Raw genomic sequence first — 12,100 nt, 5'->3', positions numbered from 1 at the left:
TGAGAGGACAGAATATGTGCGCAAGCTTCAAAGGAAAAACAAAGGATCACATTACATGAGGAAAAATGCCAGGACTCTACTTAGGCCGGAAGTTTCGTGTGTGGGCCGGAAGGTCCGGCGGGCGGACGGTCTGGGAGACTGGAAGTTCCGGCCAGCAGAGATGGAAAAACCTAGCGAAGCCGGAAGTTCCGGGAACCAGTCGGGCCGCATGACTCCCTCCAGATCCAATGAGAGGACGGCATAATTCATGCAATGGATTTTAACGGAAAGGAATACCGTAGATCTATGGTGGATGCAGTACAGAAAACAAGGAGATAGTTTTTATCCTAAAAGCGTAAGAAGGATCACAATCCTTAGGAGCGAATCCAGAGAAAAATGCTTAGGTTACCATTCTCCATGGAGATGGTGAAGAGCAGGCAAGATGCCCTCCAAATGCGATGGAAGGGAGGAGGTTCCGGGGGCCGGCGGCACACCCAGAAGTTGTCGATGGGAGAGGGGGCGCCGCAGGGAGAAGAGAGGAGGAGAGGGGGAGAGGGGAAAATCGGGAATAGCACCTTTGGCAACCCCTACCCACATCTAAGAGCCTCAAACCCGAGACACCTGGAAGTTCCGGCCAAGACCAGAAGTTCCGACGGCCGGAAGTTCCGGCCTACATCCCTGAAGTTCCGAGTTATCCAGAGATAATACAATCCCTCTAAAGGCCCGAGGACTTGAGGGAGTGAGGCCGAAAATTTCCAAGGCCACCACAAGACCAACAACATTTATGTGGATGGAAGAAGCTTGTGAACGAGATGAGATATGAGAGGGTTTTTAAGATTTGAAAGGCTTAGGTAGAACCTGATCTAAGGTCATATAGATCGAATACACTCATATTTTAAAAACGGGAAACAAATGATATATATATATATATATATATATATATATATATAGATTAAGAAAAAATGAAGATAGTCCAAACTCACGGAGACAAAGGGCGGTGGATGGATCCACCATGTTTGAGCATATGTGACTGATAACCCACAAGTGTAGGGGATCGCAACAGTTTTCGAGGGTATAGTATTCAACCCAAATTTATTGATTCGACACAAGGGGAAGCGAAAGAATATTCTCAAGTATTAACAGCTGAGTTTGTCAGTTTCAACCACACCTGAAAGATTAGTGTCTGCAAGCAATGTATAAGTAGCAAAGTAGTATGATAGCAACGGTGCCAGAAAAAGATCTGTTGACGGCAGACTATTCCTAACTTATTGCATCAATGGTGCCAGTAAATAGCACGTTGACGGGGGACTATTCTTCCCCGGCGAAGGCTTCAAAAAAGTCTTGCAGCAAGTAACAACAAAGTAGCAAGTAATAGTAGTAGTGACAGCAGTAGCAAGGAACAGCAGTAGTGACAGAAGTAGCAAGGAATAGCAGTAACCAGTAGCAGCAGAGTAACAACAGTAGCGACATCTCCCAGTAGCAACAGTAGTAGCAACGGGGATTTAACGTAGCAAGGGCCAGTAGTAAAAGACTCGTAGGCAGTGGATCGGTGATGGATGAGTATGACAGATGTTTGTCATCATGTAACAACTATAACGAATGAAGTGATAAAAATATAGCGGGACGCTCCAAGCATAGCACATAACAAATGAAGTGATAAAAATATAGCATGGAGATGGACGACTTGATGATTGTTGATAGAGAAGGGGATGCACGGGGCATCCCCAAGCTTAGACACTTGAGGCTCATTTGAATATTTCTTGGGGTGCATGGGGGCATCCCCAAGCTTGAGCGCTTGATGATAACCCACAAATATACGGGATCGCAACAGTTTTCGAGGATAGAGTATTCAACCCAAATTTGTTGATTCGACACAAGAGGAAGCCAAAGAATGTTCTCGAGTATTAGCAGTTGAGTTGTCAATTCAACCACACGTGAAAGACTTAGTATCTGCAGCAAAGTATCCGTAGCAAAGAAGTGTGATAGCAACAGTAGCAATGGTAACAGTAGCAGTAGCAGTAACAGTAGCAGCAGTGACAACAGTAGCAGCAAAGTAACGTAGCAAGGACCAGTAGCGGCAAAGTAACGTACCAAGGACCAGTAGGAAAAGACTCGTAGGCATTGTATTGGTGATGGATAATTATGCTGGAGGACATTCATCATGTAACAGTTATAACATGGAGAGATATGTAACTAGCTCCCGTTCGTCAATCTAATGTAGGCATGTATTCCGTATGTAGTTATACGTGCTTAGGGAAATGAAACTGCATGCCATCTATTGTCCATCCGTCCCGTGGCAGCGGGGTCCTAATGGAAAGTACGGGATATTAAGGTTCTCCTTTTAATAAAGAACCGGACCAACGCATTAACACTTGGTGAATACATGAACTCCTCATACCATGGTCATCTCCGGGAGTGGTTCCAGCTATTGTCACTCCGGGGTTGCCGGGTCATAACACATAGTAGGTGACTACAACATGCAATATAGGATCTAAAACACACATATATTGGCGACAACATAATAGGTTCAGATCTGAAATCATGGCACTCGGGCCCTAGTGACAAGCATTAAGCATGGCAAAGTAGTAGCAACATCAATCTCAGAACATAGTGGATACTAGGGATCAATCCCCGTCAAAACTAACTAGATTACATGATAGATCTCATCCAACTCATCACCGTCCAGCAATCCTACGATGAGATTACTCACGAACACTGAAGAGCATCATGGAATTGTCGACGGAGGAAGGTTGATGATGACGATGGCGATGATTTCCCCTCTCCGGAGCCCAAAACGGACTCCAGATCTGCTCTCCAGATGAAGAACAGGAGGTGGCGGCGCCTCCGTATCGTAAAACGCGATGAATCCTTCTCTCTGATTTTTCTCCGGGCGAGACAGAATAAATAGACCTGAGTTTGGAGGCGGTGGCGCCATGTGGGCCCCACAAGCCCTCACGGCACGGCCAGGGGGGGTGGCCGCGACCCATGGACTTGTGGCCCACTGGCACACCTCCTCCGGTGGATCTTTGCGCAGGTATTTTTCAATTTATTCCAGAAAAATTCTCCGTAAATTTCCAGGACATTCCGAGAACTTTTATTTGTGCACAAAAACAACACCATGGCAATTGTGCTGAAAACAACGTTAGTCTGGGTTAGTTCCATTCAAATCATGCAAATTAGAGTCCAAAACAAGGGCAAAAGAGTTCGGAAAAGGAGATACGACGGAGACGTATCAACTCCCCCAAGCTTAAAGCCTTGCTTGTCCTCAAGCAATTCAGTTAACAAACTGAAAGAGACAAAAGAAAAACTTTGACGAACTCTGTTTGATCTTGTTGTTGCAACTATGTCTAACTCGTATCCATAGTTTCAGCAAGATCACAAGCAAACCACATAAGCAAATGACATCTAGGTCTCACGGTAAACTCATATCAATGGCATAATCAACTAGTGAGCAGATAATAATAAGCCTCAAATGTCAACACTTCAATCAAAACAACATGAAGCAGTGCGAACAGATGGTATCTCGCTAGCTCTTTCTGAGACCGCAAAACATAATGCAGAACACCTTCAAATACCAAGGGCTGACTAAACATTGTAATTCATGGCAAAGAAGATCCAGTCACAGTCATACTCAACACAGTTAAAAGCAAAACATAAAAATGACAAAGGTGCTCTCTAATTGGTGCTTTTGTAAGAGGAGGATGACTCAACAGGAACATAAATAGACAGGCCCTTCGCAGAGGGAAGCATTGATTTGCAAAGGTGCCAGAGATCAAGCTTTGAAAACAGAGATAATAATTTTGGGTGGCATGCTTTCATTGTCAATGCAATGACTAAGAGTTCTCAACATGTTCCACGCTACACATGCTATAGGCGGTTCCCAAACAGAAAAGTAAAGTTTTGACTCCCCCACCACCAATCAATCACACTCCACGGCTAGCCGAATCCTCGGGTGCCGTCCATACCAACATCAATCCTGGGGGAGTTTTGTTTGCAATTATCTTTTCGATTTGAGCATGGAACTGGGAATTCCAATTACCGGCCCCTTTCTCGTGAATGATAGTGAATAAACACATATCGAGGATAACACGCCTAGCATGAAAGATACTGATACGTCCATTTTGCATCATGTTTTCATGTTGATATTTCTCGCTTCTTTGGCCATTATTTCACTTCACGGTACAATTCTTATGCCTTTTCTGTCTTATTTTGCAAGGTTTACATGAAGAGGGAGAATACTGTCAACTGGAATTCTGGCCTGAAAGTGGAGCAAATTGAGATACCTATTCTGCGCAACTCCAAATGCCGTAAAAATCAACGAGGAATTTTTTCCCGATTTATCAAAAATACTGGGCCGAAGAAGTGCCAGAGGGGCACCAGCGGGTTCCCACAAGTCTGCACGGTGCGGCCACCCCCCAGGCCGCGCCATAAGGGCTTGTGGGCAGCCCACTTGCCCACTTGCTCCCCTCTTTTGCTATATGGAGGGTTTCGTCCAGGAAAAATTAAGGAGGAACTTTTTCTTGGTTTCGCCGCCGCCACGAGGCGGAATTTGAGCAGAACCAATCTAGAGCTCCGGCAGGACGATCCTGTCGGGGAAACTTCCCTCCCGGAGGGGGAAATCGTCGCCATCGTCATCACCAACACTCCTCTCATCAGAGGGGACCCGTCACCATCAACATCTTCATCAGCACCATCTCATCTCCAAACCCTAGTTCATCTCTTGTAACCAATCTCCGTCTCGCGACTCCGATTGGTACTTGTAAGGTTGCTAGTAGTGTTGATTACTCTTTGTAGTTGATGCTAGTTGGATTACTTGGTGGAAGAGTTTATGTTCAGATCATTGATGCTACTCATTACCTCTCTGGTCATGAATATGATTATGCTTTGTGAGTAGTTACTTTTGTTCCTGAGGACATCGGATAAGTCATGCTAATAGTAGTCATGTGAATTTGGTATTCGTTCGGTATTTTGATGTGTTGTATGTTGTTTTTCCTCCAGTGGTGTTATGTGAACGTCGACTACATAACACTTCACCATTATTTGGGCCTAGAGGAAGGCATTGGGAAGTAGTAAGTAGATGACGGGTTGCTAGAGTGACAGAAGCTTAAACCCTAGTTTATGCGTTGCTTCGTAAGGGGCTGATTTGGATCCACTAGTTTAATGCTATGGTTAGACTTTGTCTTAATTCTTCTTTCGTAGTTGCGGATGCTTGCGAGAGGGGTTAATCATAAGTGGGATGCTTGTCCAAGTAAGGGCAGTACCCAAGCGCCGGTCCACCCACATATCAAACTATCTAAGTAACGAACACAAATCATATGAACATGATGAAACTAGCATGACAAAAATTCCCGTGTGTCCTCGGGAGCGTTTTTCCTCCTATAAGACATTTTCCAGGCTTGTCCCTTGCTAAAAAAGGGATTGGGCCACTTTGCTGCACATTTTCTACTTTTGTTACTTGTTGCTCACTACGAATCATCTTACTACACAATCACTTGTTACCGACAATTTGAGTGCTTGCAGATATTTCCTTGCTGAAAACCACTTGTCAGATCCTTCTCCTCCTCGTTGGGTTCGACACTCTTACTTATCGAAAGGACTACGATTGATCCCCTATACTTGTGTGTCATCAAGACTCTTTTCTGGCGCCGTTACCGGGGAGTGAAGCGCCTTTGGTAAGTGGAACTTCGTAAGGAAACATTCATATAGTGTGCTGAAATTTATTGATACTTTTCACTATAGATACTAATCCTTTGAGGGGCTTGTTCGGGGTATCTTCACCTCGAACGGAGGCACAAATAGTTGCTCCTCAATCTGCCGCACCTACTGAAAATTGCTTTGAATTTCCTTCGGTATGCTTGAGAAACTGCTGGCTAATTCTTTTACAGGAGATGGAACATCACATCCAGACTTGCATCTAATCTATGTAGATGAAGTTTGTGGTTTATTTAAGCTTGCAGGTGTGACCGAGGATGAGGTCAAGAAGAAGGTATTTCCTTTATCTTTGAAGGATAAGGCGTTGACATGGTATAGGCTATGTGATGATACTGGATCATGGGACTACAATCGGTTGAAATTGGAATTTCATCAAAAGTTTTATCCTATGCATTTAGGACATCGTGATCGGAATTATATATACAATTTTTGGCCTCATGACAGAGAAAGCATCGCTCAAGCTTGGGGGAGGCTTAAATCAATGTTATATTCATACCCCAATCATGAGCTCTCGAGAGAAATTATCATTCAGAACTTCTATGCTCGGCTTTCTCATGATGATCACACCAAGCTTGACACTTCTTGTACCGGTTCTTTTGTGAAGATAGATATTGACTTCAAGTGGAATTTATTAGACAGAATTAAACGCAACTCTGAAGATTGGGAGCTTGAAGGAGGTAAGGAGTCAGGTATGAATTTCACGTTTGATTGCGTTAAATCCTTTGTTGAGACAAATACCTTTAGTGATTTTAGCGCTAAGTATGGACTTGACTCTGAGATAGTAGCTTCATTGTGTGAATCCTTTGCTGCTCATATTGATCTCCCCAAAGAGAAGTGGTTTAAATATCATCCTCCTTTAGAAGTCAATGTAGTTAAACTCAATCCAGTTGAAGAGAAAGTCATTGCCTATAATGATCCTGTTGTTCCCAATGCTTACATTGAGAAACCACCTTTCCCTATTAGGATAAAGGATCATTCTAAAGCGTCAACTGTGATACGTAGAGGCTACATTAGAACACCTACACCCCTTGAGAAAATTAGAGTTGAACCTAGCATTGCTATTATCAAAGATCTTCTGTTTGAAGAAGTTGAGGGACATAATATTCACTTATGTGAAGATGCTGCTAGAATTGCTAAACCTCACGCTAGAGACAAACATAGGCCTGTTGTTGGCATGCCTGTGGTTTCTGTTAAGATAGGAGATCATTGTTATCATGGTTTATGTGACGTGGGTGGTAGTGTTAGTGCAATACCTCAATCCTTATACGATGAAATCAAAGATGAGATTGCACGTGTTGAGATAGAACCTATAGATGTCACTATTCAGCTTTCCAATAGAGATACTATCTGCCCTGTGGGAATTGTTAGGGATGTTGAAGTCTTGTGTGGTAAAACGAAGTATCCTGCTGATTTCCTCGTTCTTGCTACCGCACAAGATAGCTTTTGTCCCATCATATTTGGTAGACCTTTTCTCAATACTGTCAATGCTCATATTGATTGTGAGAAGCAAACTGTCACTGTTGGCTTTGAAGGTGTGTCACATGAATTCAATTTCTCTAAGTTTGGTAGACAACCTCATGAAAAGGAGTTGCCTAGTAGGGATGAAACTATTGCCTTAGCCTCTATCGCCGTGCCTCCTACTGATCCCTTAGAGCAATACTTGCTTGAGCACGAAAATGATATGCATATGGATGAAAGGGATGAGATAGATAGAGTTGTCTTAGAACAATATCCTATCCTTAAGAATAATCTGCTTGTTGAACTGCTTGGGGATCCACGCCCACCAAAGGGTGATCCTGGGTTAGAGCTTAAACAGTTGCCTGATACTCTTAAGTATGCCTATCTTGATGAAAAGGAGATATATCCTGTTATTATTAGTGCTAGCCTCTCAGAGCATGAAGAAAAGAAGTTACTAAAAACTCTGAGGAAGCACCGTGCTGCTATTGGATATACTCTTGATGATCTTAAGGGCATTAGTCCTACTCTACGTCAGCACAAGATTAAAACTGATCCTGATTTCAAACCAGTTGCTGATCATCAAAGGAGGTTAAATCCTAAGAAGAAATAAGTAGTGAGAAAAGAAATACAAAAGCTCCTGGAAGCGGGTATTATCTATCCTGTTTCTCATAGCGATTGGGTGAGTCCAGTGCATTGCGTTCCTAAGAAGGGAGGCATTACCGTTGTCCCTAATGATAAGGATGAGTTGATCCCACAGAGGATTATTACTGGCTATAGGATGGTGATCGATTTTAGGAAACTGAATAAGGCCACTTGGAAAGATCATTACCCTTTGCCTTTTATCGACCAAATGCTAGAAAGGCTGTCCAAACACACACACTTGTGCTTTCTAGACAGTTATTCTGGTTTCTCCCAAATACTAGTTGCACAATCTGATCAGGAGAAAACCACTTTAACCTGCCCTTTCGGTACCTTTGCTTATAGACGTATGTCTTTTGGCTTATGTAATGCACCTGCCACCTTTCAAAGATGGATGATGGCTATATTCTCTGACTTTTGTGAAAAGATTGTTGAGGTTTTCATGGATGACTTCTCTGTTTACGGGTCTTCCCTTGATGATTGCCTCAGCAATCTTGATCGAGTCTTACGCAGATGTAAAGACACCAATCTTTTCTTGAAATGGGAGAAGTGACACTTTATGGTTAATGAAGGCATCGTCTTAGGACATAAAATTTCTGAAAGAGGTATTGAAGTCGATAAGGCTAAGGTTGATACAATCGAGAAAATGCCATACCCCACAGATATCAAAGGTACAAGAAGTTTCCTTGGTCATGCTGGTTTCTGTAGAAGGTTCATCAAAGACTTCTCTAAGATTTCTAGGCCTCTTACCAATCTCTTACAAAAGGATATTCCTTTTGTATTTGACGATGATTGTGAGGAAGCCTTCAAAATACTTAAGAGGGCTTTGATAACTACACCTATTGTTCAACCACCTGATTGGAACTTACCTTTTGAGATCATGTGTGACGCTAGTGATTATGCTGTTGGTGCTGTCCTAGGGCAAAGAGTTGATAAGAAGTTGAATGTTATTCACTATGCTCGTAAAAGTCTAGACAGTGCCTAGAGAAACTATGCCACTACGAAGAAGGAATTTTTAGCAATCGTGTTTGCATGTGAAAAGTTCAGGTCTTACATAATTGATTCCAAAGTCATTATTCACACTGGTCACGCTGCTATTAAGTACCTCATGGAGAAGAAGGATGCTAAACCTAGACTTATCAGATGGGTTCTCTTGCTACAAGAATTTGATTTGCACGTTGTCGACAGAAAGGGTGCTGATAACCCAGTAGAGATAACTTGTCTAGGTTGGAGAACGTTCTTGATGACCCACAACCTATTGATGATAGCTTTTCTGATGAACAATTGAATGTCATCAATGCTTCACGTAGTGCACCGTGGTATGCTGATTATGCAAACTATATCGTTGCCAAATATATACCACCTAGTTTCACGTACCAGCAAAAGAAGAAATTCTTCTTTGAATTGATACATTACTTTTGGGATGATCCTCACCTTTATAAGGAAGGAGTAGATGGTGTTATTAGACATTGTGTACCTGAACATGAACAGGGACAGATCCTACAGAAGTGTCACTCCGAGGCCTACGGAGGACACCATGTGGGAGATAGAACTGCACACAAGGTATTGCAATCAGGTTTCTATTGGCCCACTCTCTTCAAGGATGCCCGTAAGTTTGTCTTGTCTTGTGACGAATGTCAAAGAATAGGTAATATTAGTAAACGTCAGGAAATGCCTATGAACTATTCACTTGTCATTGAACCATTTGATGTTTGGGGCTTTGATTATATGGGACCTTTTCCAAAATCCAATGGGTATACTCACATCTTAGTTGTTGTTGATTACGTCACCAAGTGGGTAGAAGCTATCCCCACTAGTAGTGCTGATCACAACACCTCTATCAAGATGCTGAAAGAAGTTATATTCCCTAGATTTGGAGTCCCTAGATATCTAATGACCGACGGTGGTTCACACTTCATTCATGGTGCTTTCCGTAAAACGCTTGCTAAGTACGATGTCAACCATAGAATTGCGTCTCCCTATCACCCTCAGTCCAGTGGTCAAGTAGAGCTAAGTAATAGAAAGATTAAACTGAGTCCGCAAAAGACTGTCAACAGGTCTAGAAAGAATTGGTCTAAGAAGCTCGATGATGCATTGTGGGCTTATAGAACTGCCGATAAGAATCCCATGGGCATGTCTCCGTACAAAATGGTGTATGGGAAAGCATGTCATTTACCTCTTGAGCTAGAGCATAAAGCTTATTGGGCAATCAAAGAGCTCAACTCTGATTTCAAACTTGCCGGTGAGAAGAGGTTATTTGATATTAGCTCGCTTAATGAGTGGAGAACTTAGGCATATGAGAATGCCAAGCTGTTCAAAGAGAAGGTTAAGAGGTGGCATTATAAGAGGATACAAAAGCGTGAGTTCAACGTAGGTGATTATGTCTTGCTATATAACTCTCGTTTAAGATTCTTTGCAGGCAAGCTTCTCTCTAAATGGGAAGGTCCCTATGTTGTTGAGGAAGTATATCATTCCGGTGCTATCAAGATCAACAACACGGAAGGTAATTGTCCAAGAGTTGTAAATGGGCAGAGAATCAAGCATTATATCTCAGGTACTCCCATATATGTTGAAAGCAATATTATCAATACCATAACTCCAGAAGAATACCTAAGGTATATTTTTCAGCCTGTTTCAGACTCCGAAAACGAAGAGGTATGTGATTCGGTAAGAAAACAGAGTCCAAAACTTTTCCAGTAGGAAATTTTCTCCGCTTTGGAATATTTAAAAAAATACAAAAAATGGAAGTAGTCCGAAAAGTGCGCGAGGAGCCGACAAGTCTGCACGGCGCATGCCGACCCCCTGGCCGCACCGTGAGGGCTTGTGGCCACCTCGTGCGCCTCCCGGACTCCGTTTTCGTGCAGGTACTCCTTCTGGTCTGGAAAAAATCAGTATATATACTTCTGTTTGGTCTTACCCCTGCATCACGTAGATTTTCTCTATTTTTCGTTTTGAGCCTGTTTTCTATCGCAGATCTAGGTCAAGATGTCGTCCGAGGAATCTGTGGGGGAGAACAACCTCCGTCAAATCTATGGAGAAGTTCATGCTGATCTGAAAAGGATGGAGGTCATGGAGGCTAAGGAGAGGCTACCTAAAGAAATCAAGGGCAAGGCTAAGGAGAAGGATCAGGCATGGGACGAAGTGCAATCTGTGCTCAACAAGGAAGAAGTTGAAGAAGTGGATTTCCTCCAACCTTACCTCCACCTACTGCCTCCATTTTGATTGAACTCTTGAGGTTTTGTGAAACAACTCATGCTCACAATACTTGTCTCACTCGTGAAGTTGTTTTGCTGGAGAAACATATCACAGATCTCCAAAGTATAAATCGAAGACTGATGGCCCTCTTGGAATCAAAGGTTGCAACAACTCCACCATCACCACCGAAGGAAGAGAACTGAGCATTGGTATGGGCAATCCCCTTGGTTTGTGCCAAGCTTGGGGGAGTTGCCCGAGTATCGTATCACCATCACATCTTTTGCCTTTACCTTTGCTTTAGTTTGTTCCTTTCCAATTTTCTTTTTCTCTAGTAGATTAAAAGTCTTAGTGTTTTAGTTTTGAGTTTTGCTTTGTGTCACCCCCGTTGTATTCTTGCTCGTGAGCCATATAATAAAGAGTGTCTTAGTTGAAGGGCCTTGCTTCTTGCCATGATCAAAAGAGTGAGAATAGAACAAAAGCATGAAAGATCATGTAATGATCTTATGGGAAGTGATGGCTTCACATATAAAAAGAATGAGGATTGAAACTTGTTGAGGGTAGGAAAACGTAGACCTTGATCATGGTTGCAATTAATAGGAAGTGATAAATAAGGAGAGGTTCACATATAAATATATCATCTCTGACACCATCTATGAGTGTGACACACTCACCAAACTATTGCATGCCTAGGAGTAGATGTTGGACTAGGAAGACAACGTAATGAATTGTGTTTGCTTGGCTCTGAACAATGTTATATGATTAGAGATCCCTTAGCATGTGACGATTGCTTCCACCTCACATTAGCCAAAACTCCCTCACCAAGTAGAGACACTACTTGTGCATCCATAAACCTTCAAACCAGTTTTTCCATGAGTGTCCACCATACCTACCTATGGATTGAATAAGATCCCTCAAGTAAGTTGTCATCGGTAAAAGCAATAAAAATTGCTCTCTAATATGTATGATCTATTAGTGTGTGGAAAATAAGCTTTATACGAACCGTTGATGAGGAAGACATAAAAGCGACATACTGCATAATAAAGTTCTTTATCACAGGAGGCCATATAAAGTGAGGTTCCTCCGCACTAAGAGGACACACATCCAAACCTCAAAAGCG

This window comes from Hordeum vulgare, chromosome 5H (assembly GCF_904849725.1).
Source record: "Hordeum vulgare subsp. vulgare chromosome 5H, MorexV3_pseudomolecules_assembly, whole genome shotgun sequence".
Lineage (NCBI taxonomy): Eukaryota > Viridiplantae > Streptophyta > Magnoliopsida > Poales > Poaceae > Hordeum > Hordeum vulgare.
This window is presented reverse-complemented; position numbering follows the sequence as displayed.